This window comes from Populus euphratica, unplaced genomic scaffold (genome assembly GCF_000495115.2).
Source record: "Populus euphratica unplaced genomic scaffold, PopEup_1.0 scaffold323.1, whole genome shotgun sequence".
NCBI classification, from domain to species: Eukaryota; Viridiplantae; Streptophyta; class Magnoliopsida; order Malpighiales; family Salicaceae; genus Populus; species Populus euphratica.
In genome coordinates, this window is record NW_011500128.1 from 176,112 (window position 1) to 190,632 (window position 14,521).

Below are 14,521 nucleotides of genomic sequence, written 5' to 3' on the forward strand. Positions count from 1 at the left end.
CATAAAGGGTTTCCAACACCTTGTGTCTCTTTTAGCACCATGTGCCAGGCATGTGAGATGTTGGACTTCCCACTGATTTCAACAAGGAAATTAGGGGGTCCATGGTCCCTGATAAAGACACATGATAGTAGTATTCAAGATTTTGCTTTTGAAAATACATTTTGAACGTACCGTGTGATTTGGTGATCTCGGTGGAGAATATAACCCCTTGTGTCCCATGCATGTCACTTCTTTATCTTCGAACAGCGTGTTAGGTATTTTAAAAGTATTTTTTAAAAAAAATTAATTTTTTTAATGAATATATTTATGATATTTTTATATCATTTTGATATAGTGAAGTTTTTCCGCACCAAGGCCCAACTAGGTACGGATGGTGGTCCTATCCAGTTGAAGAAATGAACGAGAGATTCAAGAAGAGAAGAATGCAGCCTTGTCAAGAATTCAGCTTATGAACTGAGACTGATAAGAAAAGGTGATTGGGAGTAAACTCCTTTTAAGGTAATAATTCTTCATGATAAACAAATGATGGTGCAAAAAAAATTAGCATGATGTGATCATTTGTACAGTTGTGTGCATACAGTTATGTTGATTCAACTTTCTCGCTTGTATGGTCAGCGGGGCATCCTTTGCGTATGGGAGGCTCTTTAACACCTGCTTAGCAAGAAGAAAATTGATGTCAGTAACCTCACCAACAGCAGTGGTAAACGTCATAGTAGGGAAATAATATGATGTATGTGAAAGAAGATTCATGGATATTTACTTGGTATAGTTTCCAAGAAACCATAGCATCAATGGCAGCATATTGTAGGTTGTTCTTTTGATAAAACATCTGCCTCCCAGTTTCCAAGTCTGATTCTGTTGGGCTTTCGAAGCTGCTGTGAAGTTTCGGTAACTTAATTAGAATTTCTGAACGAAAAGCATAGCCAAAATAACTTGGAGAAAATTAAGTTCCATTTCAATCCACTAGAGAAACTACATGCCAAGAGAGGGAAAACAGAAGACCAGAGGAGGTTGAAACAAAAATGAGAAAACAAGAGGAATGGTAGAGCAAGGATAACTCCATTGCTTTTGTATATCGAAGTAGAAATATATTGATCAAAGAAGAAGGCGCACGTAACATTTAGAGATCTAGAGATTCTTTGAAACAACAATGAAGAAGAGAACTCCAGACTAAGGAATACTCTATTCTCTCTGAATACCAGTCACTGAAACACTTCTGAAAGCCTGAAAGCATCATACCACAAGGATGCAAGAAACACCATGCCATCCACTAACAACTTCTCAATGAGAGAATTGAAACTTGAAAGTTGTAGCATTCTCCTCCATCCAAACACACAAATGGGCACACAATCAGCAAAGAACAATAAAATTCTGGTAATTTTTCCTCCAAATCCACCATAGCATATTGGCAGCAAATCCCACAACCTACCAGGAACCACCTAAGACTCACATCTGCTAGCTTAAGTCCTCTTTGTGCAATGCTTCAGCATATCCAAGATTTCCATTTTCACAAACCTACTCCACGAATACCATCCAACTTGTCAATGGAGAAAAAATTGGCTCCCGGCCTCCACAGTGTTTGGTAACTCACAGATCTGATGTTAGGAGACAGAGCCTGATGATGACAACTCCATTGTTCATTACTCACCTTCCTAATGATGCAGATATGACATGTGCTCGATGTCCAAACTAATATAAGCACATAATTCTAAAACTATTGGCATCGAATTGCACTATAGTAGAACTTAAGAGCAGGACCAAAATCTCACAGAAGTGAATTCCCTTTTCTGGCCTTTTAAGAATTTGAGGAACAATCACTGTTGAATTCAAAAATTTAACCAGACTGGATAGGATCCAGCCACTGCAAATTGCCTTAACCTATTAGCATAAATATGCATTCTAGACAGGGCACAAAATCCTGTAGTTGAACCTTCAGTGATGCCTTGCATGGAGTCTGCATAAGAAATACAATCAAAGCTTTCCCTTTCTATTTCATTTTTTCTTCATTATGGCAAAGGCAACAAAAAGTTCTCCTAGAAATGCATAGGATATGTATATTCTGACCAGTCAAGGCAAGTTTGGATTTATTTCAAAAATAGGCTAGTCCAACGTTACCATAGAACAATGTGGGCACCAATTTATACTCCCACTATTTTTTTTTATACTGTTGACGGTCCAGTGACTTGATAAAATTGCAAAACAAACATAAACAATCAGGAATAAGCTTTCGAAAATGCAACTCAGAGAACCAAATAGATGTCCTCTACTCAGAAGGCATCTCAGCAAGATGTGATAGATACCTCTTTGCAAACAAGAATCTTTGCTAGAGTGAAGACCCCAAGTTTTAGGTTCTCCACCAAGCCTTTTGATTTGCATGATAGGAAAGGTCCTCTTATCTGAGACATTATAATCTCTAAGAACCTTAGCACAGTCACCACTTATGCCAACACCAACCTGCACACATGCCACACATTCAGAATAGAAAATTAAATCTGTAATAAAAAAGAGAGAGAGAAATCAAATGTACATAAAGGAAATACAGAAACTAGTGCAAGAGATCTCACTAACTTTTACAAGTGTAGAATCCTCTAGAAGAAACTGCAGACTTGTGATTCCAGAATGAAAAATATGCATCACATGACAAAGACTGGTGTTCCCACATATCTGCATAACTGCAGCTTTTCCAGGCAACACACCTGCAGAGATCGAGGTTAGTGTTAGCGATAAGTCAGGGTCATTTGTATTAGAAACATAATTGAAAATTCTGCTAGAACTTTAGACAGTGCGCAAAGCACTGCAACAAAATGCCATGGAACCCTGCCTTCTCCTCCAGGAGCACTGGGAAGGCAAGGAAGAAAAAACTAACATTTTAAGTAACGTACTCTGGTTTTAAGGAAATGGGTACATAACCTAAGGTTGAAGTGAATGAGAAACTGTCAACTGCATTTATTTGATGACATGCTGCAGGATAACAGTTGCCTGGTTGGTTATAAATTTCATGGTTCTAATGCACAGTGAAGGTGTCTATACCAAGCTACAATCCATGAATGAAACTTGAGCATCATCAAAGAACAAGATTGTAGTACACGAGTAAGAGATAAATTTCCTCCATGCCATAGATGAAGTGGCAAATGGATTAGTAAACCTAAGCACTCTACAACTAGAGAATGCATAGGAGAAGAAAACGTGGCATACAATAATCAATAAGCCTAATCAGTTTGTAAATCAAGTTCACATTCCAAAAGTTTTCCTCTGACTCGAAGAAAGCTTTAGGCTAAAACATTAAACAACAAGCATAAGCTCCATATATTTGATGAATTATAATTGCATAAGCATCATTACTATTGAGAGAGAATAAGATCAAAGACAAGGATTTTTGAAAGAAAAGGAACAAAAAACATGCATAGGAAGGTTCTATTTACCTTATAATTCTAATAATAAAAGTGAAATAACTTCCATAGAATAAGAGAAGGTCCAATTTATCTTATAATTCCCTCCATCCAAAACATTGACGAAAACAACTGACAAACAAACCTTTTGTAAATGTGGTTTTCCACTCAATATCAAAGCCAACAATAACTTGACCCATTTAACCCTTTTTAACTTTAAGAATCTGTAAAAGCTCCCTTGCAGCCTTTTCTACCTCCATAGAAGTTCTGCTATACAAAATTTGACCCCTGAACTTCAATGCAGGATATCTCATCTTCACACTGCCTGCTACGCAAAGTACAATAAATACATTAAAATTCCACAAATAATCCACTTGAATCCGAATTAAACTAAAACAAAATGTATGTGTTAAAGCTATGTAACTTAATTAAAAGTTCAAAGCTTTGTACAAAATTAAGGAGCTCGGTGACAATTCATAAGCAATGCACATAGAAAAATGAATAGGGAACCTGCAAGCGCGATTTTTTTGGGGTTAACAGTGATGATATGTAAGCAGAAATTTAGTAAAAATTATATGAACATAAACGACATTGAAATTGTTCCAATCACACAATTATCGACTGCCAAAAATGAAATAACGCAGCATTTCTAAATTCTAAATTTCATTTCTTTCTTCTTAGATCTTAACTACCAAACGAACCTTACAACAATGAGCTGCAAAAGTACTAACAAAACGAACCCAAATTCTCAACTGATTCCAAAAAAAGCATATTGCTGTTAACATTTGAAAGGATAAATCAAAACCCATAATTTTCTAAATAGATATACAAATGGTTTAGAAAGATATAAAATTCAAGTACGAATAAAATTTAAAAAAAAACAAGAATTAAAGTTCTTTTACCTTGAAAGGGGGGGGGGGGAAGGGGGGGGGAAGAGAGAACTGAAAAACTGGTCTCGAGTTCTTGGAATTTATTGATCCTTTTGTGGACTTGAATGTCGTTTCTTGATTGTAGTTGCGGTTGTTGATGATGGCAACGACGACGGTGTTCCAAATCTCATGGAAATGAAGAATGCCAGGAAGAAGAGGAATTAGGGTTCAGTTGATTCAAATGAAATCACTCTCCCACAGGGAATGTGGACGACCCCGTCTTGCCATGTTTAAGTACAGCGATCTAACTATATTTTTAAAAATTTTAAGGTTTTTTCAGTTTTACATCATTTTTTATGGTTTCAGAGTATTAACATCAAAATCAAAAAAAATTAAAAAATATATTATTATTATGTGTTTATAAATTAAAAGGTATTTGACAAATAATCTCTACCATACTTTTAAACAAAACCATAATAAAATTAAAAATGGAGAAATATCACAAAAATAATAAATTATTGTGAGAAACTTAAACCAACTTTATACTATCTAAATGGCATGGCGTTGTATTGTCATCAAAATTATAAGATAAACTTGAAAGGTTATAAGGTAACATGCGGAGAATATATAGAATCTTTATGTGCTAGGTTTAAGGATCACAAGGATCTATTGGAGAAATTTATAAATATAAAATAAGTTAAGAATTTATAGGTATATATACAATACTTTTTTGTATATATACAATATTTTTTATATCCTATATAATAGGGTATAAATCAATGAAAAGTAAGACATGGTAATCTTTATAAGAGGATTGTGGATGAAGATAAAAAAAATTGATTAACATGTTTGAACTTAAAGATCTTAAACAAGTCTACAACCTAACTTATTTACAAGACAATACCTTATTCCATAGATATTTCCACAATCATTTCAAATATTCATCCCAAACTATCATACAAACTACCCAGACCAAATGGAATCATTCCTGGTCTCATCCTAGAAACTTAACTCCATACACACCAATACATAAAAACCATATTAAGCTAGCTTATTACCAACTCCTACCTAAAACTATGTCCACAAACCAAACTTCAAACCTACCAAATCACTAAAGATTAAGGAATTGAAGGAAAGACAAACCAGAGGGTTATGTTTCTAGTGTGATGAAAGATTTGTACCTGGACACAAATATAAAAATAAAAAACTATATTTTTTATATATCGTGAAGGATGAAGAACATGATAATGAAGGTGCGAGTGAAATAAAGAGACTAATGTAAAAGCAATCACACCACACATTTCCTTTAATGCCATGGAAGATATAATGGAATTCCATACCTTGAAGGTGACTGTAAAGGTAGGGAAACATTATATATTTGTTTTAATCAACTTTAATAGTACTTGTAATTTTTAAATGAAGAAGAAACTACAATATGACTTAACACCTATCAAACCTTTAATAGTTGAGCTAACAAATGATGAAATTATATGTTGTATAACTATATGTAAAAACTTTAAATGCAAAATATAAGGGGTGGATTTTATGGTTGGTGTCTTTATTATATATTTAAACAATCGTAACATGATGTTAGGCATTAAATAAATGGCTAAATTAAGTAACATTATGTCTAACTATAAGGATTTATGGATGTCATTTAACTGGCTAGGTTAAAAAGTATTGTTTAAAAGAAATAAGATTATTAAACTATAAATTGTCATATTTGAGTAACTTAATGACTTACTAAATAATTCATCATAACTTGCAGAAGTAAGCCTGTACAAAATGAAGGTCTTAGAGGATATTGATCATGTAATGTGTTTCATGTCGACTATCTCACATTCTAAATGGGCAATAAGTACTGCTTTAGAGGAATTATTAAAAATTTAAGAAGAGGTATTTAAAAAAGTGAAAGGATTACCACCAACTAGAGCTCATGACCATATTATACCTTTAAAGAACAAAGCTTAATCTATCAAAGTAAGACATTGTAAATATTTTGGGTTATAGAAGAATGTACTAGAGAAGATGGTTTCTAAAATGATAAAGATAGTGATAATTTAACAAAGCAATAGCCCATTTGTTTCTTTAATTACTCTAGCTAAGAATAAGAATAAATCATGGATACCTTGTATAATGTATATGGCCATAAAAAAAAAGTCATCATTAAAAAGAAGTTTTATATACCTTTAGTGGATGAATTGTTAAAGAAATTGGTAATGCAATAATATTTTATAACTTGCATTTAGGTTCTAGATATCTTCAGATTAGAATGAAAAAATAAGATGTATTTAAATCAATATTTAGAACTCACAATGGCCACTGTAAATTTCTAATGATACCATTTAGGTTGACAAATGCCCCTATTAAATTTTAAAGTCTAATAAATCAAGTGTTTAGGAAGTATTTAAGGCAATTTTTATATATTATAGGGTCATTAACAAACTCACCATAAACAATAAGTTCCAAATATCTTTAATGGATGAATTATTAAAGGAATAGACAGGTGAAATAATATTTTATAAGTTTTTTTAAGGTCTAGATATTATTAGATTAGAATGGAAAAATAAGATATATTTAAAACAATATTTAGCACTCACAATGGCTACTATAAATTTCTAATAATATCATCTGGGTTAACAAATGTTTATATTATATTTCAGAATCTAATAAATAAAATGTTTATGAAACATATAAAATAGTTCATACTAGTCTTTTTTTTATGTCATTGTAGAACATTTAAAGCTTTTGAGAACAATTTTTGAATTGTTGAAACTATATCAATTGGTTACTAAAACAGTAAATATGTGTTTTAGTAGTAGCCATATATAATATTAAGGTCATATAATATCTAAAAAAATAGTTTATATCAATCCTAAAAAGATTTTAGTTAGTAAATATGTGTTTTAATAGTAGCCATGTATAATATTAAGGTCATATAATATCTAAAAAAATAGTTTATATCAATCCTGAAAAGATTCTAGTTATGGTTGATTGGCTAATGCCTAAAAATATTAGGTAACTATGTGAATTCATTAATATTACTAGTTGTTATAAAAAGTTTGTTGTGAGTTTTTTATTTACACGAGAGCCATTAACATGGTTGCTGAAGAAATATGTATTTATATAGATTGATAAGGCATTAAAATCTTTTAGATACTTCAAGGAAGTAATGACTTAGTCTCTTGTCTTCGCATTACCTAACCTCAATAAGTTAATGATCTGTTGCAATAATTTTTTTTATTGGTCATATTTTAATTGCCTTTGATGTAGTGATTTTTTTGCTTTGTTAAATTATTAGTATATCACTGTATACACCCTAAAATCAAATAATAGTTCTTACCAAAATATTTTTTTTATGTAAAAGCTAATGAAAGATTAGAAGCATGGAAAAAAAGAAAATTCAAACCACATGCTTGTTTTAGGATTGGTTTCCTAGAATAGAAAGAAAATTTTAAAAAATAAATTGGGATAATTAAAAAAAACTCATATATTTTAGTCAATCTCTTATTTTTTATATAAGATTTGAGAAATTATTGTTTTTCTTCATGGTCAATAGGATAAATCAAATTAAACCAAAAAACATTTTGACTTCCTATATAATAAATGTAAATCCTCAAAAATTTATTATAAATCTCCTTTCTCTTGCCCTAAGCTAAAGTTTGAATATTTACTTTTAAGTAATATCCTCACTTGCAAGCTATTATAAAAAAAACTAATAATTTTAACTAATTTCAGAAATCTAAGTATAAATTAAGAGCATTAATACTTTAAGAAGATGAGTTGATTTTTTCTAGTATGGCCTTCCAGGAATGAAGATCTAAACTAGGGATTAAATTAATATTAATGAATTAATATATGAAAAATACTATTATGTGAATTAAAAATTCATAAGATATTAAGAATAGCCATTTAAAAAACAATGGTCTTGCATGTTGACATTTTTATCATCTTAATGTTTTCAATGATGTGCCCTAAATGGGTTCAAAAATTTAGAAACGGTGAAATCATAGTTTAAGTTGGTGGAATCTTGTTTGTTTAAAGAAACGTTAAGTAAATTTAAATTTATCTTAATTCATAATCTTAATAACATTAAAAATTACAGTATTTATTCAGCATGTAATCTAATTATTTGTATTACAGGGTGCTTGCAACGACTAGCTTGTCATATAAAATGGTACATATATGGTTACATATTAAAGATGAAGTTTTATTCTTTGGGAAGAAATCCCATCATATAATTTTTTTAATTAATTTGTTATAAATTAATTAAACATGAATTTAGAAACAAAAGTGGCAAAAGAAATTTGCAAGGTAGTTATATGCTAATGGTTAAAATATAAAATCCAACACGATTACATGAGCTAATGCTCTAACTCCAAGATTTTTAACTAAAATGCTATAATAATATCAATATCTTGTACGATTAGAAATCGATGGCCTTGATTGTTTATAAGCTCCAGGTATCACCTCTTTTCTTAATATATATCCTTTTAAGACAAAATCTATTACCAAGCTATAAGCCTAAACACGGGGCAATACCTTCTAACTATTAGTTATAATGATATCAATATCATACATTGACTAGCATAAATCCCAGATAACTTATAAGCTTATATTATAATTTTTTTTGAGGTATTATTTAGGATATTTATATGATTGTTAACTTCAAATTTTTTAACTAAAGATTATAATGATATTAATATTTTATATAATTAAAAATTAATATTTTTTTTTGTAATTTTAAATTTGAATCCTTAATTACTTATATGATGACCAATAGAGACTTATATGATTGTTAACTTTAGGGCCTGTAAGATTAGTTGTGCTACGCGTAAACTGACCCGAACACCCACATCAATCTAAAACAAAATAATATTTTTTATTGTAATTTATTTTTAGGTTATTCCCCTAACTTATTTTTTTCAAAATAAAAAATAAAATAAATAAAATAATAATAGTAAAAAGACTAGCATTTTAGGAAAAATTAATTAAAAAAGATTTTAAATATAAAAAAAATAAACTGTAATTTTGGATAAAACCCCCCTCTCTCCTTTGTGTGTGTGTGTGTGTGTATGTGTGTGTGTGTGTGTAATCTTTCCTTTTCAAGATCCTCCACCTGCAAATGCTCCTTTTCCCAGTGCATGGAGAGATGATGGGAAAGGAAGAGAAGAGATAAGTTAAGGAGGGATGTGTTAGGACATTCCGGCATTCAAATACACATCAATTTACGTGGTTCGGCAACTTGCCTACTCCACGAAGCTACTGGTTTGTATTAATCAAGCTCAAAAGCAATACAAACAACAAAACAAGAAGGAGGAGAAAAACTTCTCTACTCAACTCAACTCTCACCCTTAGCTCTCTCCGTGTTTCTCTCTATTTCGTGCTCTATCTCAGCTATTAATGCACCCTCTATTTATAGCTGAGGAGGGAGACAATTGTTCAACAATGGTGGGCAACATTTTCTTTGGTTAGGCACCCACCATTTGACTCTAACCATGTCAACCATGGCTGCCACCGGCCATTTGTGTCCACATATAACAATCTCTCACTTGGACACAAATGGTGTTAGGTCTGTCTTTTAATCTTGAAGACCAACTGAAGCTTTACACAGCTTCAGTTTATCGAGAGTAACTCCTTTGGTTAACATGTCAGCTGGATTCTTGCTTCCATAGATCTTTTCAAGTAACAATTATTCATCGTCGAGCAATTGCCGGATGAAGTGATATTTGATCTGTATGTGCTTTGTTCTGGAGTGAAATGCTGGATTCTTGGCAAGGAAGATTGCACTCTGACTGTCACTATATAAAGTACTTTTTTTATGCATCTTACCCAATTCTTGCAGGAAACTCTGTAGCCATATTATCTCTTTTGCAGACTTTGAAACTGCAACATATTCAGCTTTTGTCGTTGAAAGAGCAACTATCTTTTGCAAGGTAGAACTCCAAGAAACAGCAGTGCCTCCTAAAGTGTATATATAACCTGCAGTACTCTTTCTGCTATCAACATCTCCTGCTAGATCAGCATCTATAAAGTCTTCAAGTTTCAAACTGCCAGCTGTGAAAGTAAGACATGTCTCCGATGAGCCTTTTAAGTACCTCATGATCCATTTCACTACCTCCCAATGCTGCTTTCCAGGATTGCTCATATACCGGCTTACAACTCCCACTGCATGGGCAATATCTGGTCTAGTACAGACCATGACATACATCAAGGAATCGATAGCTGAGGCATATGGAATCTGGTCCATATATCCATGTTCTAGCTCAGTTTTTAGTGACTGGTCTCTACTAAGCTTGAAATGATTCCCCGGAGGTGTACATACTGGCTTAGCATTATCCATACTAAACCTGCTGAGAACCTTCTTGACATACTCTATCTATGAAAGCTTTAGTATGCCTTTGTCTTTGTCTCTGATGATTCTCATGCCAAGTATTTATTTAGCAGCTCCCAGATTCTTCATTTCAAACTGTTTTGACAACTGTTGCTTTAGCTTGTCAATCTCTTCCATGCTGGATCCTGCAATTAACATATCATCCGCATATAGCAGTAGAATGATATAGGAGTTGTCAAAATGTTTGACATAGCAACAATAATCAGCCTGACATTTTGTGTATCCTGTACTACACATGAAGTTGTCAAACTTCTTGTACCACTGTCTTGGAGCTTGCTTCAAACCATATAGGCTCTTCTTTAGCTTGCAAACTTGGCTCTCCTTTCCTGGTATTGCAAACCCCTCTGGTTGTTGCATGTAAATATCTTCCTCCAATTCACCATGAAGAAATGTTGTTTTTACATCTAATTGTTCAAGATGTAAATTTTCTGCAGCTACTATCCCCAGAATGTAAGCTTCACAACTGGAGAAAATATCTCAGAATAGTCGATCCCTTTCTTTTGCTGAAACCCTTTTACAACAAGTCTTGCCTTAAACCGTTTGCTTCCATCATGCTCAGTCTTTACTCTGTAAACCCACTTGTTTTGCAAGGCCTTCTTTCCTTCAAGCAGTTTGGTTAACTCCCAAGTCTTGTTCTTCAACAATGACTCCATCTCGTCTTTCATGGCTAACTCCCACTTGCTCGAGTTTCCATCTTGTAAGGATTCTTCATAAGTTAATGGTTCACCACCATCTGTCAGCAAGATATAATTCAATAGAAATGTGAACCGTTGTGGAGGTTTTATAGTTCTTGAAGACCTACGAACAGTTGGTTCACTTGGCTCTACATTGTCTTGTGTAGTAATGGTGGGTACTGATGTGCTTGAACTTTCTTGTAAAAACTCTTGAGTGGTAACATCAGGAAGCCCTTCTAATCGTATGAATTCAGATTTCTATAGACTCGTATATGAATCAGTTATCTCTAGTTCTGTACTTGATTTGTCTTTGTACAAAACTTTCTCGTTGAAGATCACGTTCCTACTTCTGATAATCTTCTTGTTCTGATCATCCCAAAACCGAAACCCAAATTCTTCATCTCCATAGCCAATAAAGAAACATTTCTTTGATTTGGCATCCAACTTGTTGCGAGCATCAGAGTCTACATGCACATAGAAAACACACCCAAAGACTTTTAGATGAGAAAGTTGTACTTCTTTTCCTCTCCAGACTTCCTCGAGCAGTCTGAACTCCAAAGGAACTGATGGTCCACGGTTGATCAAGTAAACTGTAGTATGAACTGCATCAGCCCAGAATGTTTGAGGTAACCCAGAATGCAACCTCATGCTTCTAACTCGTTCATTGATGGTCCTGTTCATCCGTTCAGCAATGCCATTCTGTTGTGGTGTGCCTGGAACTGTCTTTTCCATTCTGATACCGTTGACAACACAATACTCCTTGAAACCCCCATCAATGTATTCTCCGTCATTATCTAATCGTAAGCATTTCAACTTCAATCCTGATTCAGTCTCAACTATAGGCTTCCATTTCTTGAATGTGTCAAACGCATCAGATTTATTTTTCAGAAAGTAGACCCATACCTTCCTGCGGAAGTCATCAATAAAAGTCACATAGTACCGAGATCCTCCAAGAGAGGCTACTGGAGCTGGTCCCTATAAATGTGTGTGCACTAGTTCTAGCTTTCGTGGTCTTAAGGTCCTGCCAACCTTTAAGAAACTGAGCTTCTTCTATTTTTCGAGAACACAGCTTTCACAAATGTCTAGATCAACATTTTTTTAACTTTGGCAGCTTTCCTTTTGACTAAAGTATTTTCATCCCTTTTTGACTCATATGGTCGAGTCTACAATGCCATAGCTGTGCCTGATTTTCTGCTTCAGTAGAAGCAATTATATCTGCTAATCTTGTGGTCATATACAGGGTGCTAGTTTTCTTTCCACGAGCCAAAACCATTGCTCCCTTTGATACCTTCCACATTCCTCTAGAGAAAAGGATTGAATAGCCACTATCATCAAGTTATCCGACCGAGATCAACTTCTTTTTTAGTTCAGGAACATGCCTTACATTTTGCAAGTTCCATATAGATCCATTCATTATCTTGATTTGCACATCTCCTATATCCACAATATCCAATGGTTGTCCATCGGCCAGATATACTACCCCATAATTTTCAGCAGTATAGTTTTGTATCATTTCATGGTGTGGAGTATAGTGAAATGAAGCTCCAAAATCAAAAACCCAATCATCAATAGGACTATGTACAGCAAGGATCAAAGCATCCTGTACCTCGTCTATAGTGGCATTTGCAGAATCAGCTTCAGGTTTCTTTGGTTTTGTGCAATTCCTCATGAAATGACATGGTTTGCCACAATTCCAGCATTCAACCTGCTTCTTGGGTCCAAACTTGCTTTTACTTCTGTACCTGGATTTTGATCTGCCTTTGGATAAGCCTCTGTCTTGTCTCCTTCCTCGAGTGTTGATGTTGAGAGCTGAATCTGAACTTGAGCTTTCACCCGAGTCTTTCCTTCATACTTCTTCAGCTAAAATCAGGTCTCGGATATCATCATATTTTAATTTGGATTTTCCAACTGAGTTGCTTACGGCTGTTCTCATACCTTCCCAACTGCTTGGAAGTGAAGCTAGCAAAATAAGTGCTCGGATCTCATCATCAAACTCAATTTCAACAGATGACAATTGATTTGTGATGGTGTTGAAATTATTAAGATGTTGTGTAACAGAGGTGCTTTCTATCATCTTCAGGTTGAACAGCTTCTTCATCAAGTGCACTTTGTTATTTGCTGATGACTTCTCATACATCCCAGACAAGGCTTCCATCAATCTTGCTGTGGATTTCTCTTTTGTGACATTATGAGCAACTCTTCTTGATAATGATAGCCAGATAATGCCCAAGACTTGTCTATCAAGAATTTGCCAATCTTCTTCTGACATGTTTTCTGGCTTGCTCCCTAACAGAGGAAGATGAAGTTTCTTCCCATATAGATAGTCTTCAATTTGCATTTTTCAATATCCAAAATCAGTTCCATCAAATTTTTCAATTCCCGCAGCCTTTATTTCATCAGCCATTTTTACTCTTTCTCGGATTTGAATCTTCAAAATTTGACCTTACAGATGTGTCCAGAATGACCAAAAATGCTAGAAACGACACTGAGATCACCCAAATCGGACTTCGGATGGCTCCGTTTTAAACAATCAAACTTTGGGATCACTGGAGGCTGCAGATGAAGCCACGTGGCAGGAGGAATAGTCGCTGCGCCACACCAGATCAAAACCCAGCGATGCTGACGTGGCTTAGTAGACGTGTCGGACACGTAGGCAATGTGGGACCCACCAAAACTGACGTGGCAGTTCCAGGAGATTTTCGGCTGACGTGTCTGTTGACGTGGCAGGTTGACCGGTCAGACTGCTGATGTGGCAGGTGACATGGCTGATGACTGTGCCGAAAGGCTGACGTTGCTGCTGACGTGGCTGGGTCGAGTTGCAGGGAACGACGAGGAAGACGCGTGACGCGCGTTGGTGCGCGTGGATAGTATTGGTGGAGGCACGTGCGGGCATGCAGGACGTCTGATTTTTACCGGGTTTTCACCAGTGGATTCCTCTCGTCGTCCTCTTCACGGTGGTATGTTCAAAAACATGTTTTGAGAACTTTGATTTTTGAGTTTGGATCAAACACCCTCTTTTTCAAGAACTTTCAAGAACAAGCTTTGATACTAGTTGTTAGGACATTCCGGCATTCAAACACACATCAATTTACGTGGTTCGGCAACTTGCCTACTTCACGGAGCTACTGGTTTGTATTAATCAAGCTCAAAAGCAATACAAACAACAAAACAAGGAGGAGGAGAAAAACTTCTCTA

At 34.4% G+C, this 14,521-nt stretch overlaps 1 pseudogene; it reads right to left on the reverse strand.

Annotated features, from left to right (window-relative positions):
* Positions 1 to 382: 382 nt before the first annotated feature.
* Positions 383 to 4,556, reverse strand: LOC105110321 (Werner Syndrome-like exonuclease; annotated as a pseudogene).
* Between the last annotated feature and the right edge of the window lie 9,965 nt (positions 4,557 to 14,521).